The sequence below is a fragment of the Nycticebus coucang genome, chromosome 14, assembly GCF_027406575.1.
Source record: "Nycticebus coucang isolate mNycCou1 chromosome 14, mNycCou1.pri, whole genome shotgun sequence".
In the NCBI taxonomy this organism is placed as follows: domain Eukaryota; kingdom Metazoa; phylum Chordata; class Mammalia; order Primates; family Lorisidae; genus Nycticebus; species Nycticebus coucang.
The window spans coordinates 30,821,743-30,836,010 of record NC_069793.1 but is presented as its reverse complement, the minus strand read 5'-3'; the positions used below and the strand labels follow the sequence as shown (position 1 = coordinate 30,836,010).

The 14,268-nt window shown below is 42.5% G+C and overlaps 1 non-coding gene and 1 pseudogene across 1 annotated transcript; both read right to left on the bottom strand.

Moving 5' to 3' along the window:
• Nucleotides 1–3,278: 3,278 nt before the first annotated feature.
• On the bottom strand, nt 3,279–5,295 carry LOC128564365 (cyclin-dependent kinase 1-like; annotated as a pseudogene).
• Nucleotides 5,296–13,606: 8,311 nt separating this feature from the next.
• LOC128566090 (U6 spliceosomal RNA) lies at nt 13,607–13,713 on the bottom strand. The gene has a single exon (XR_008374386.1). It is a non-coding gene; the product is annotated as a U6 spliceosomal RNA (small nuclear RNA).
• Between the last annotated feature and the right edge of the window lie 555 nt (nt 13,714–14,268).

Sequence of the window (14,268 nt, the reverse complement as noted above, 5' to 3'; positions counted from 1 at the left end):
AGAACATATGTTTGTATACATATGGCTTATGTATTATATGTCATGTATATGTGTGTATGTACATGTAATTATATGGCTTCAAATAAGGCCTTGCCATTTAATGGTCGAAACACTGAAATCAGATTGGGTAGACTTAACTAGAAAGTGATCAGCCCACAAAGTAACAAAAAGTTAAAGTATAAGATGCCACCTTGTATATGACTAAGATACTTAAATTTCAAGGATTTAAGTAATAAAATCATCATTTGTTTAGGTTTTGCACAACCAGTGCTTGAAATGGTGTTTATTGCTTTTCGGGTGCTTTGCCTACAACTAAGGTATGCTGTCACCAGGGGGTAGTTATGTCTCAGTTGCAGCAGTATGGTATAAACAGTGGATTTTCCACCTCAGGTGTGGTTAACTGAGAAAAAGCAGCAGAAATGGACACTTGCTTTTAAAAGGCTAAATGAAAACTCTCAAAAATGATATTTATTAATACTGGTTAGGATCATTTGTTTTGATTTTAACAGATGAGAAATTATAAAAATCAATACAGAAATATACTTTAATTCTGGGCGGCACCTGTGGCTCAGTCTGTAGGGCGCCGGCCCCATATGCTGAGGGTACTGGGTTCAAGCCCGGCCCTGGCCAAACTGCAACCAAAAAAAAAAAAAAAAATAGGGCGGTGCCTGTGGCTCAGTCGGTAGGGCGCTGGCCCCATATACCGAGGGCGGGTTCAAACCTGGCCCCAGCCAAACTGCAACCAAAAAATAGCCGGGCATTGTGGCGGGTGCCTGTAGTCCCAGCTACTTGGGAGGCTGAGGCAAGAGAATCGCTTAAGCCCAGGAGTTGGAGGTTGCTGTGAGCTGTGTGAGGCCACGGCACTCTACGGAGGGCCATAAAGTGAGACTCTGTCTCTACAAAAAAAAAAAATAGCCGGGCATTGTAGCAGGCGCCTGTAGTCCCAGCTACTCGGGAGGCTGAGGCAGGAGAATCACCTAAGCCCAGGAGTTGGAGGTTGCTGTGAGCTGTGTGAGGCCACGGCACTCTACCGAGGGCCATAAAGTGAGACTCTGTCTCTACAAAAAAATAAATAAATAAAATAAAATAAAATAAAAAAGAAATATACTTTAATTCTTTGCTTGCAAATTCCTAATTGTTATGTCTTTTAGTTCTCTTCTTTGGAAAAGGAAAGCTTTTAAGCAGCAAAGACTGCAGCTCAAAGAGAGGGCATTGAGAAAAGTGTGTCAGAGTAGCTAAAAACAAAAAGGCCCTTGTTCTGGAGAAATCTGTCAATTTGAAAAAATTAGCAGAAGGCCAGCTTAGTTTATGTAACAGCATATACACATTATTAGTCCAAAATTCTAACTGCTGTTTTCAGGGCCCTAAACTGGTGTACAAAAAAGATTTAAGCCATGTGCCGTTAGGCTTTGCTCGTCTAACCTCCGAAGTTGACTTTAGGCTCAGGGCGCAGTGGCTCATGCCTGGAGTTCCAGCTCCTTGGGAGGCTGAGGCTCCTGCTTGAGCCTGGGATTTTTAGGTTGCTGCGAGCTAGGTTGACACCACAGCACTCTAGTGTGGGCAGTAGAGTGAGACTCTGTCTCAAAAAAAAAAAAAAAATTAAAATTAAAAATAAAGTTGACTTTAGATTCTAAAGCTGACTTTTCTTATTTATAGGCAGTGAGATTTTCTTTCTTTTTTTTTTTTTTTTGTAGAGACAGAGTCTCACTTTATCGCCCTTGGTAGAGTGCCGTGGCGTCACACAGCTCACAGCAACCTCCAACTCCTAGGCTTAGGCGATTCTCTTGCCTCAGCCTCCCAAGTAGCTGGGATTACAGGCGCCCGCCACAACACCCAGCTATTTTTTTTTTGTTGCTGCAGTTTGGCCGGGGCCGGGTTTGAACCCACCACCCTCGGCATGTGGGGCCGGTGCCCTACCCGCTGAGCCACAGGTGCCGCCCAGGCAGTGAGATTTTCAAATCTGAGTTTCAGGGTATATGGGGACTCAGCTCTTGTAGGAACTGGTTGGCAAATATTTTTTAAGTTTATTGAAGGACTAGAGTGGCTGGCAACGTAAACTCCAGGGATCAGTGATCATCCGTGCCTCATCCTCTTATCCTTAAGAGCAGTGGAGGATAAGGCAGAATATCATGGCAGGAAGAATCAGATGGAATACGGATAAGGAGGAGAAAACAGGAAATCATGCTATGGGGGATGGTGGGTGGGAACTCCTGGGGTGGGTGACCAGGACAAAGTCTTTGTAGTGGCCATTTCTTCTCCTGGTTGTAGCCTCACGTTTTGCTTTGAGGAAAGGAGCCCTTTTACCCTGTCAGTTTGCATGGGGTTGGCCCCACCTCCCATCTTAGGATGGGCTGTAATTGACTTAAGCTAGTCACTATATCCGGTCACCATGGTCTTTCCAAAACTGGCACATAATCCAGTCTAAGATAACTACATGCAAAGAGGTACTATCGAAACCTCTGTGGAGGAAGGTTTCCTCTCCCACCAGTGGGAGTGCCACAGACACTCCCTCCTCTGAAGAGTGGTTATGAGGAGCTGAGGTCTGACCTGCTTGGTACAGAGAGTGAGGGGTCTGGAGCTGCCAGAAATCCACTTTGTGCTGAATAAAACCAGTAGACCAGAGGGCAGAGAAAAACAGAGAGAGAAATAAGTTCTCGGCTGAAATTATTTGAGCTATCAGAAAAAATCATACCTGAGATCAGATTTCAGTGTACTCAGTTGAAAAACAAAAACAAAAACAAAAACCCCAGTAATCTCATCCCTTTATTGTTTGAATAAATTTTTTTTTTTTTTTGAGATAGAATCTCGCTCTGTTGCCCTCACAGCAACCTCACACTTCTGGGCTCAAGTGATCCTCTTGCCTCAGCCTCCTAAGAAGCGAGTGGGACTACAGGTGCCCACCACAATGGTTTTTAGAGAGAGGGTCTCTTCTTGCTCAGTCTGGTCTTGAACACCTAAGCTCAAGCAATCCACCTGTCTCAAGTGCTAGGAGTACAGGCGTGAGCCACCACGCCCAACATAATGAATTTTCTTTTTTCTTTTTTTAGATTTATAGTTTCATTATAGTAACAAATGGTTGTTACAGTGAGATCTACACGCTTATACAAATTATATTTAAATTCATATAGAATATTTACATTTTTAAGTTATATTTTTGAAATTAGAAGATGAAGTACAGCATAAGTTTTACAACAAAGAAAAGAAAAATATTCAAGACAAAAACAGAGTTAACAGTAAAAATACAACTATCTGGAACGTGGAAACTTTTTGTCAGAAAGTTACATCTTCTTCATCTGATTGTCCAAATCATTAAAATATGGATGATTCAATGCCATTTTGCCAGAAATTCATTTGGCACGATCATAGACTAACATTTCTGAGAGCAAATCTAAGCCATTTTCATCCAAGTTTTTAACATGGGACGCTAGACTTCCTGGTTTCCACTTGGGAAATGTGTTCTTATAGTCCTATAAAGATTCCACTTCTGACCATACTTCATTATTGGGAGTGCCCAAAGCTCTGAAAATCCTAGAGTTGATCAATTTCTGAATCCCCATGGAAAAGTGGTTTCTTAGTTGCTAATTCTGCAAATATGGTGCCTATACTCCAAATGTCAACTGGAGTCGAGTACCAAGCTGACCCCAGCAATACTTCTGGGGATCTGTACCAGAGTGTTACTACCTCATGTGTATATACCCGAATGGGTATTCCAAAAGCTCTGGCAAGGCCAAAATCAGCCAGTTTAATTGTTCCTTTGTCATCAATCAGGAGATTTTGAAGTTTTAAGTCTCGGTGAAGAACTCTTCTAGAGTGACAAAACACAATCCCCTGGAGGATTTGGTATAAATAACTCTTAACAAGTGAAGAATCGGGCGGCGCCTGTGGCTCAGTCGGTAAGGCGCCGGCCCCATATACCGAGGGTGGCGGGTTCAAACCCGGCCCCCGCCAAACTGCAACCAAAAAATAGCCGGGCATTGTGGCGGGCGCCTGTAGTCCCAGCTACTCGGGAGGCTGAGGCAAGAGAATCGCTTAAGCCCAGGAGTTGGAGGTTGCTGTGAGCTGTGTGAGGCCACGGCACTCTACCGAGGGCCATAAAGTGAGACTCTGTCTCTACAAAAAAAAAAAAAAAAAAACAAGTGAAGAATCCATGAACTGACCAGGAGGGATAGAATCTAAATATTTCTTGAGGTCCATGGAAAGAAATTCAAAGATGAGATACAACCTGGAATCCTGAATAAGCACATCTTGAAGACTGACTATATTTGGATGACGAAGTTCTTTTAATAGAGAAATTTCCCGAATTGCAGTGCTAGGAACCCCTTCCTCTTCACTTTCTAGTCTGATTTTCTTCATGGCTACCACTTGACCTGTAGTTTTGTGTCTACCCTTATACACAACTCCATAGGTACCCTCTCCAATTTTCTCTATTTTGGTATAATCTTCTATAGTTAATCAGTAAGTATGGCAGATCCTCAGCAACTCTACCCGGCTTATCCCGTGGCGGTCGCGGCGGCAGCTACCACCTTAGCGTCGCTACTCTCTCAACTTCCAGGAGCCCCATAATGAATTTTCTATATAACTTGAAATATAAGGAGCCCTAAGTAATTACTGACCTTTTTTATAAGGGTTGCAGACAGCCCTAAGGATGGCCAAAGGTAAAAATGGTTAAAATGGTATATTTTATGTTATATAAATTTTTTTTTAATATTTATTTATTTATTTATTTATTTATTTATTATTTTTTTTTTTTTTGGCCGGGGCTGGATTTGAACCCGCCACCTCCGGCATATGGGACCAGCGCCCTACTCCTTGAGCCACAGGCGCCGCCCATGTTATATAAATTTTATCATAATGTTTTAAAATGTAGCAATGTCTGGGGGAAAGAAAGAAGACCAAGTTTCTGCATCTGGAGCTTCTGAGTATCTCTAAAGTCCCTGGAAGGGCATGTGTTTCTTCAAAATCCACCTTTGCCATAATCCTTCAGGAAAACTTTATTCCGCAGATCCCACCTTTATGACAGTAGCTTTCATTCTTTTATTATTTCTGGGCCTTTCGGGCTCCAACTCTCAAATGGGTGTTTATTCTGTACCAGGGACTGTGCTGAGTGATTTCTGTGTATCATCTCATTTTCCTTTAGTAGCTACTATTCTTATTACCATCCCTATTGTATAGACGGAAACATAGAGGGTTTGAGGAGTTAAGAAACTTGCCTGTGCTCGCACAGCTGGCAAGTGACAAGGCTAGCACTTGAACTCTTTCCGGGCCATGCTGAAGGGAAAGCTCCTCCACCCACATCTAGGAACATTAGTTATCAGCAGAGGAAGCCAAAGAGGCTGGTACAAAGTCTCTGGGGGCAGAGAGAAGCTCTAGCCAACGTTTCCTCCTCTCCAGGCAACAAAAACAGAAAAGCAAACATTGACTAGCAGCACACTTAATTCCGCATTAATTATATAAAACCCCAGAATCATTTATTTCTCATTAGAAATTTCCCAATAAGCTTCACTTTGGGGAGAAAAATGTCTGCAATTTCTTCTGCTTTTGTTACTTTGGGACTGTCACCATGTGTGCTGGGTTGTGTTCAGCTGCGGAGTAGAGAAGTTGGAGTGGGGCAGGCCAAGAGTTGGAAAGGGGGACAGAAAGAGTTGGGCTCTGAGAAAATGGACTGGGGATGCCCAAATCCTAAAATGGACAGATGACATAGCAGAGAATGGGTGGAGACTGGCGTCCAGATCTCCAGGTCTGCCAGGAATGCACTATCAGAATGCTTGGGCTAGGACTGGTCTCCCACTGTCCAATCCAGGAAAAAAGCAAGCAGGAACTGTTGTCGGAATTGTGGCTAAACCTGGGCACAGGGGAATGTCAGTAACGCCTAATATTTGAATGATCATTTGGTGTCAGGCACTCTGCAAATTTTATTTGCGTTATCTCATTTAATCATCCTCTGTGAGTATGTGGATAACTCTGCCAAAAAAACTTCACAAAGTCTTTCCTTCCCCAAACCTCTGGGTGCACAGCTGGCTCTGTGGGGCCTTGGAATACAGTGGAAACGGGAGAACCCACAAACACCCAGAAACCTGCTCTAGGAAGCATGAGTTTCCAGCTGGGCACCTTTGGTTTTTCTTCTGCATCGCTTTCTGGCAGCTGGGGCTGTGAGGGCGGAGCCCAGAGAGATGCATTATGGAGGAGTCAGTCTTGGTGGAGTAGAGTAACCATCTTCCCTTTGTGGGAGCTGAGCTCCGATGTGCTCCCTGAGAGCAGTTCCTTAGTAGATGTTCAGGACATCTGCAAGCAACCCACCAGCCATCTGTTGGGAAGGTTACCCTATGCGAAGAGCCAGGTACCAGTGGGTACGCTGCAATCCCAACAGTAATTCTGCAAACTGCATCAGTGAAAAGGGACCAAGAGGATTCTCCCTCCAAGGACTGACCCTTTTTCAATGACAAGACTGCAGAATTGGAATGATATCTTTCCTCTTTCTGAAGACGACTATGGCTCTTGCTCTGGCTCTGGCTCAGGATCTGCATCTGGAAGTGGCTTCCTAACTGAAATGAAGCAAGAATACCAGCCACTAGATGAAAGGGATGCTTTCTACTACAACTCTAGGTCTCTTGACAGGAATCTGCCTTCAGACAACCAGGACTTGGGTCAAGATGGACCAGAAGAGGATTTTATTATGTAAAAGAAAGGTTTTTGCACCCTGACATCAGGCAATGTATTCAGTATGTTTTGTGTATCATGGTTAAATGATTCCTCCTGGGACAAAGAGTTTTATAGAAATTTTAAAGCATCTGAAAAAGAAAAAAAAGCTTCTCAAAGATAATACTGGAGTTGGGGTCTTGAAGGATAAGTAGGAATTCTTCAAGAACATTATAGGAAGGAAAGAGTCTAAGTAGAGGAACTGGGGCCTGAAAGGATATACAAGAACACAATCTGTTTATTTAACATCATTATAATTTCTGAAGCTACAGTATACCCTATATCAAGAAGGATTTAGTTGGAAGTGGAGAAGTATAGAGGAGGTAAAACTCCAGGACAATTCAGATGTCAAAAGGGAATTAAAATGCACTGTATTTATCTTTTTTGAAAAAGAAGTAAAAAACACAGGGTATAAGTTGGGATTTGTATAAGCCAAGAAATATCAGTCTGCTTATAATCAGGAGAAAGAAGTCATACAGGAATTAACGCAGAGAAAACGTAATAGAAATAGTTATTTGCCAGGTGCAGTGGCTCATAACTCTAATCATAGTATTTGGGGAGAATGAGGCAGGAGGATTGCTTTGAGGTCAGAAGTTTGAGACCAGCCTGAGCAAGAGTGAGACTTCATCTCTATAGCCAAATAGAAAGATTAACCACTACAGGCATGGCGGTACATGCCTGTAGTCAAAGCTACTGAGGAGGCTGAGGCAGGAGGATCACTTAAGCCCAGTCGTTGGAGGTTGCAGTGAGCTATGATGACACCACGGCACTCTAGCCAAGGCAACAGAGTGAGTGAGACTCTGTCTCAAAAAAAAAGAAAAGAAAAGAAAAAAGAATATAACAGGACATAGCATGAGGGATTGGCTAGTAAGAAGAGAACTAGTATGGCATATATATTTGTGTGTGTGTACATGTATGTGTGTGTATATACATATATAATTTATATATATGCATATATATAATAGCGGTTCTACTATGTAATATTGTATTGAATAGTCATTACCTCTGGGGCTGAGTTAGAGCACTGAAGGAAGAGCCCTGATAACCCCCAAAGTTGAGATTCAGACCTCACTGGAGAGGGTTTGGCTATGGATCATTGGATGGCTGAGAAGCCCTCTGTGATACTATACCAGTAGAACTTGCTGGAAATTAGCTCCCCGGAGTGCATGCCACTATGAAACAACCTGAGTGAGAGAGATATCAGGGAAATCTGGCTATGGGGCTGCCATGAACTTCAAGGGTAGGACACTGGAGGACCTCATGCAACGAGGTAGGCACTGGGGAAGCCACATGTGCTGCAGAAGGAGGCTGGTATTGGAGAAAGGCACACAGAAGGAACAGAGCATGCTGCCGAAACCAGGAAATAAAATCCTTTTCTCCTGCAATGGCTCTCCAGCACCCTCTGCTGACAAAGCTATAGTGTCAGCTGGCTTTGAAGGACAAATATTTGAAGGCCCAGATACATTTTCATATAACAGGCAAAAAGGTCAAATTTGGAGCTATGAAGCAATAAACTATAACTGGCATACAAGAACTAATGAAAGGGGCGGCGCCTGTGGCTCAAGGAGTAGGGCGTCAGTCCCATATGCTGGAGGTGGCAGGTTCAAACCCAGCCCCGGCCAAAAAAAAAAAAAAGAACTAATGAAAGATACTTGACTGCCATATCTTGGGAAAATTACTCCCACAATCATTCGTGCTTTCAAAATAGTGTATTTAATAAAATCTTACATCATGGGTAAAAATCTGCCAAATGGTTCATGATGAAGCCCAGGTAACAGAGCAAGACCCTGTCTCAAAAAAACAAACAAAAAAAACAACAAAAAAAGGAAACACCACTCCTTTCTCTATTTTCTTGAAATGCCTTTTTTTTTTTTCCTATTATAGCACTTATTTCATTCTTTCTTATATCATGGTATTATAGAATATGATCACGCTAGGCCCAGTAGGTCATACCTATAATCCCAGGACTCTGGGAGGCCGAGTAGATTGCTCTAGCTCAGGAGTTTGAGACCTGTCAGGGTCCCACCCTGGGAGCAGGGTCCACTAAGATCTATGGAAACTGGTGGCAACTGACTGAAGAAATATAGAGTTAGAGACAAAGGTATAGAAAGAGACATGAAACATAGAGTAGAATTAAAAGTGGGAGCTCAGGGGTCCATTGCCCGTTTATGACATTCTGGCAATGGCACCAAGTGTTTGCTCCACTCTGCTTTTATTGAAGTCTATTTGCCCAGAGGGTAAGATGAGGGAGGGAGCAAAGAAGCCAGCAGTTTCTCTGAGCATATCAGCTCCTATTGTTATTATTAACCTTAGGGGTTTGACTAGCTTTGAGAAATCTGAAATCTGAGCCTTGTATCAGGAGAGCCTCCTGCTTGAGATCACACACACAGATTCCTAGGGAGGTGTTAAACTCTGCTAGTTCCCTGTGGAGTAAAATGCCACTGGCATTAATCTCCTCTGAGGAATTGGTGGGAGAGAGGAATTTTTCCTCCCATCACCACCACAGAGGATCTTCCTCTGCAATAAGGGATATAAGCTCTTCTGCCCTTATATCAGGGTTCAAGCCAGTCCCTTGAACCAGGCAAATGCAAATCTCCACAATGGATATCTGCTTTGCCTGTTTACTAGGCAGGAAATGATCTTGTTAATGTATCTTTCTAGGTCTTTGTCATATCCTCTTCTATGACCATTTTTTCCTCAGAGTGCTTACAGACCCAGCAGGGGTGTTTGTAAACTGTATCCCCAACAGGCTAGAATTTCAATTCTGTTGGGAATCTTGCTAACAATGGCTAGTTTAAATATAAACTAGCTGGCTTTAATTTGTTCTGACTCACTCAGCTTACTTTGCAATTTTCCTCTTTTTCTGGAGGTGCTTTTCCTCGCCAAGAATGGGGTTTTTGGTCCCCATTCTCCCTGCAGAGACCAGCCTCAGTAAGAGCGAGACCCTGTCTCTAAAATGTAGCTGGGCATTGTAGTGGGCGCCTGTAGTCCCCTCCAGCTACTCAGGAGGCTGAGGCAAGAAGATCACTTCAGTCTAAGAGTTTGAGGTTGCTGTGAGTTATGACCCCATAACACTCTACTGAGGATGACAAAGACAAAGTAAGAGTCTATCTCAGGGAAGAAAAAAAAAAAAAAACATGATCTTCACTAGACTAATTTCTTCCTAAACAAGTCTATCATTTTTAGTTTCCTACTATTTTTAAAAATGATGAATTTTGCAGATAATAGACATTTAAATATTTGCCAAAATGCAATTTTCTGATTTTATCCCTAGTCTTTCCTTATTATTACATATCTTGAAATTTCTGCAAACTCCTTATGAAGCTTTGGACTTGAAAAGACTAAAAGGTTTAATAATCTTATTTTACAGAAAAGGATAATTATCACCTTTATACCAGTTGTTTTAAAAAAAGTTTTAATACCAGTTGTTTTAAAAAAGAAGAAGAGGAAGAGGAGGAAGAGGAAGAAGAAGAAAGCTGGGTGATCTACCTGTGTAAGTTCCCATGGCTAGTTTAAAGGCAAACCCAGGACTAGAACTAAAGTTTCATGTATGTATTAATAATTTGTCACATATTGAGCTAGGTACCATGCTGGGCTGTAGAGTTTCACAAATTAAGTAAACACCTTTGCTTTCAAAAAGCTGATAGTAGCTCTCTACCCAGGGGGACAGCTTGGGACTCTGTCTCAAAAAAAAAAAAAAAAAAAAAAAAAGGGCAGCGCCTGTGGCTCAGTCGGTAAGGTGCCAGCCCCATATACCGAGGGTGGCGGGTTCAAACCCGGCCCCGGCCAAACTGCAACCAAAAAATAGCCGGACGTTGTGGTGGGCGCCTGTAGCCCCAGCTACTCGGGAGGCTGAGGCAGGAGAATCGCTTAAGCCCAGGAGTTGGAGGTTGCTGTGAGCTGTGTGAGGCCACGGCACTCTACCGAGGGCCATAAAGTGAGACTCTGTCTCTACAAAAAAAAAAAAAAAAAAGCTGATAGTAATATTTGGGGTGTGGCAAATAAGAATAATCCAATGGGGTGGCGCCTATGGCTCAAGGTGTAGGGCGCCGGTCCCATATGCCGGAGGGGGTGGGTTCACACCAAGCCCTGGCCAAAAAAAAAAAAAAACACACACGCACACACACACAAAAGAATAATTCAATGGACTCAAAGCAATGTGATGACTGCATTGCAGGAAAATGTGGTGCTCTCAAGCACAGCTGCATGGTGGTCCAAATACTGAAATATTTCCATACCATTGATCAATTGCTTCTTCCCCTGCCTCCCTTTCCCAGATGTCTGCATGATCCAAAACTAAAGAGTTAATGCTTGAGTGTCTAGAGATCTGTTTCAGGTCTTGGTAGTTCTTGGCACCAGTCTTTATTCTGAGTAGTTATTCTCAAAGTAAGACCAGTTTTCTGTTATCTTTAAATATTTTGAGTATCACCTGAGGATATGCATAGAAAGTCAGCATTAGATGGAGTATAGATAGCACAGGGTAGAGACCTAATTCAAAACAAAAGGTTAAAAAAAAAATACTTTCAAGAGGGACTTTGCCTAACAAAGGCAATCAGTGTAATCTGGTTTATTGTACCCTCAATGAATCCCCAACAATAAAAAAAAAAAGAAAGAAAGAAATACTTTTAAGAACTGGAAAAAGGGGCAGCGCCTGTGGCTCAGTGAGTAGGGCGCCAGCCCCATATGCCGAGGGTGGCGGGTTCAAACCCAGCCCCGGCCAAACTGCAACCAAAAAAAAAAAATAGCCGGGCGTTGTGGCGGGCGCCTGTAGTCCCAGCTGCTCGGGAGGCTGAGGCAAGAGAATCGCGTAAGCCCAAGGGTTAAGAGGTTGCTGTGAGCCGTGTGACGCCACGGCACTCTACCTGAGGGCGGTACAGTGAGACTCTGTCTCTACAAAAAAAAAAAATAAAATAAAGAACTGGAAAAAGACTCCTCTCCCTACACTAAGTTTTAGAGTAACATAGAAAATTTGGAAAATACAAATATAGTCATGTAAGATGTTACCATGGGGTAAACTGAGTAGAAAGTACATGGGACCTCTCTGTAGTATTTTTGCAACTTCCTGTGAATCTTTAGTAATTTTAAAATAAAATAAAAAGTTTTTTAAAATGTGAAAGAAGCTTATTTATCTAGCCTGGTATTGTTAATTACAAATATTCGATACTGTATCATGGCAAATGGAATTCTGTTGGTTCTTAATTAAGATACAAAAATGTTAATAATAAAATCATAATAATTTTAATAATAAAAAATGGAAATAGTCCACTTCATCAGTTTGAAGTATGACATAGGTCACATCTATTAATTGTCAAATATAAAGGACTTAGACTCGCAGAAAGTCCCTTCTTTTCCTGAGGTTCTCAGAGTCTCACAGATGCTCTGACATGCCCACTAGGCCTACTGGAACCCAGCTACGTAGACAGTCCTAAGAAATGTTGAGCACTGTTGCCACCACCACTTCCCTCAGCAATTACTTGGGGAATGCTTAATCACGAAAACATTTAGCACTCACCACTTGCTCAACATAAAAGTGTTTGCTCCAAGCCAGGACATAGCTATCACCCTTAAATTCTCCCAGAGTTATAGACAGATCCTTACCACGCAAGGAAGCAATCATGATAGTCCCCACCACTGTCCCCAGTCTCTAACCAGACTAGTCTAAATCATTATAATTTTAGAAAACCATTTCTTCTCCTTCTTCAAGGGCACACAGGCTGGCTAAAAGCAAGCTTAATTTGCCTGGCTAAGCAGAACACAGAATTCTGAGTTTGTAGCATCAGCATGCAAATTTAAGGTGAGCTGTGCAACTTTCTTCAAGATGAATGGGTGAATGTTTGCCTTATATTAATACAGAAATTAATAAAATGCCGTTTGTGGTGAGCATCCCAAAACCAAGGAGTCAGTTCCAAAGACAACTCCCAGAAACTGAAACAAATGACAGGGTCCTTGAGTGAAAAAACTTTATACACAACATGCACATAGAAGGTTGGAAAATGAAGTTATCTCTCTCACACACACACACACACACCCCCGGCTATCTGGTGATCATAGTGATATTCAGCAATGAGTATCATGGGTCACTATGAAAGTTTTGAGACAGACCGTCTTATGGTCCATTATTTCACTTCCAAGAAAAACAGTCGACAGTGTCCTTTCTGATTCACCTGCACAAGTTTCAACTTGCTCGGCTTATCGGTGTTGCTGGGAGGGCTTCATTTGTTCATCCATGAGAATTTTACATTTCTTGATTTTTCTGTATCTCAAGACTTTCATAATGATCCATGTATGTAGCACTATTTCTAGGAAGAATTCATGAACTTCACTGTCAGAACTCATACGACAACACCTGTCATGCTGATTCCAGAAAAAGTCCCAAAATTGCTATGAAGGGCAGACTAGGCGCTGGTATCAGTGCATAGCTTCCCACGGGGAGGACTTCAAAGGTGACTGTAGTGACACTTAGCAAAGAGGCGTCCTAGAAAAGAAGTGCTACACTTTCTCTTTCTTTCTTTTTTTTTGAGACAGAATCTCACTTGTCCATAGAGTGCTCTGGCATTACAGTTCACAGCAGCCTCAAACTCTTGGGCTCAAGTGATTCTCTTACCTCAGCGTCCCCAGTAGTTGGGACTACAGGTGCCTGGGGTCTCACTCTTGAACCTGTGCGCTCAGGTAATCCACCCGCCTCAGCATCCCACACTGCTAGGATTACAGGTGTGAGCCCCTGCGTTGGCCTTGCTACACTTTTTCTAGGATGAATTTGGGAACTTAATGGTCTGACCTCATATCCAACTACACACAGGTCTTTATACCCATTTACATATTTTATTTTTAAATCTTTATTTTTATATTATTATTATTATTATTATTTGCTGCAGAAAGGCCTTTACTGGGCAGACAGGGGCGTGAGTCTAAAAATATGGAATGCTTCACGAATTTGCGTGTCATCCTTGCACAGGGACCATGCTAATCTTCTCTGTATTGTTCCAATTTTAGTATATGTGCTGCCGAAGCGAGCACATATACTCGCTTTTATATTATTTTTTATATCCTTCCTCTGGTACTCCACAGGATCACCTATAAACACAAAATTACAAATAAATTAAATGAAATTTCAGAGTATATCTTTCCATTCTACTTTTGGTACATATAAATACAAAAGTATACATATATTTCACTCTAATGCAACTGCTGAGTAGGATGTGTGAAAATCATACACTATAGGGCGGCACCTGTGGCTCAGTGAGTAGGGCGCCAGCCCCATATACCGAGGGTGGCGGTTCAAACCCAGGCCTGGCCAACCTGCAACAACAACAACAACGAAATAGCCGTGGGGTTGTGGTAGGCGCCTGTAGTCCCAGCTACCCGGGAGGCTGAGGCAAGAGAATCGCCTAAGCCCAAGAGCTGGAGGTTGCTGTGAGCTGTTACGCATGGCACTCTACCAAGGGTGACGAAATGAGACTTTGTCTCTAAAAAAAAAAATCATACAGTAGGGCGGTGCTTGTGGCTCAGTCGGTAAGGCGCAGGCCCCATATACCGAGGGTGGTGGGTTCAAACCCGGCCCCGGCCAAACTG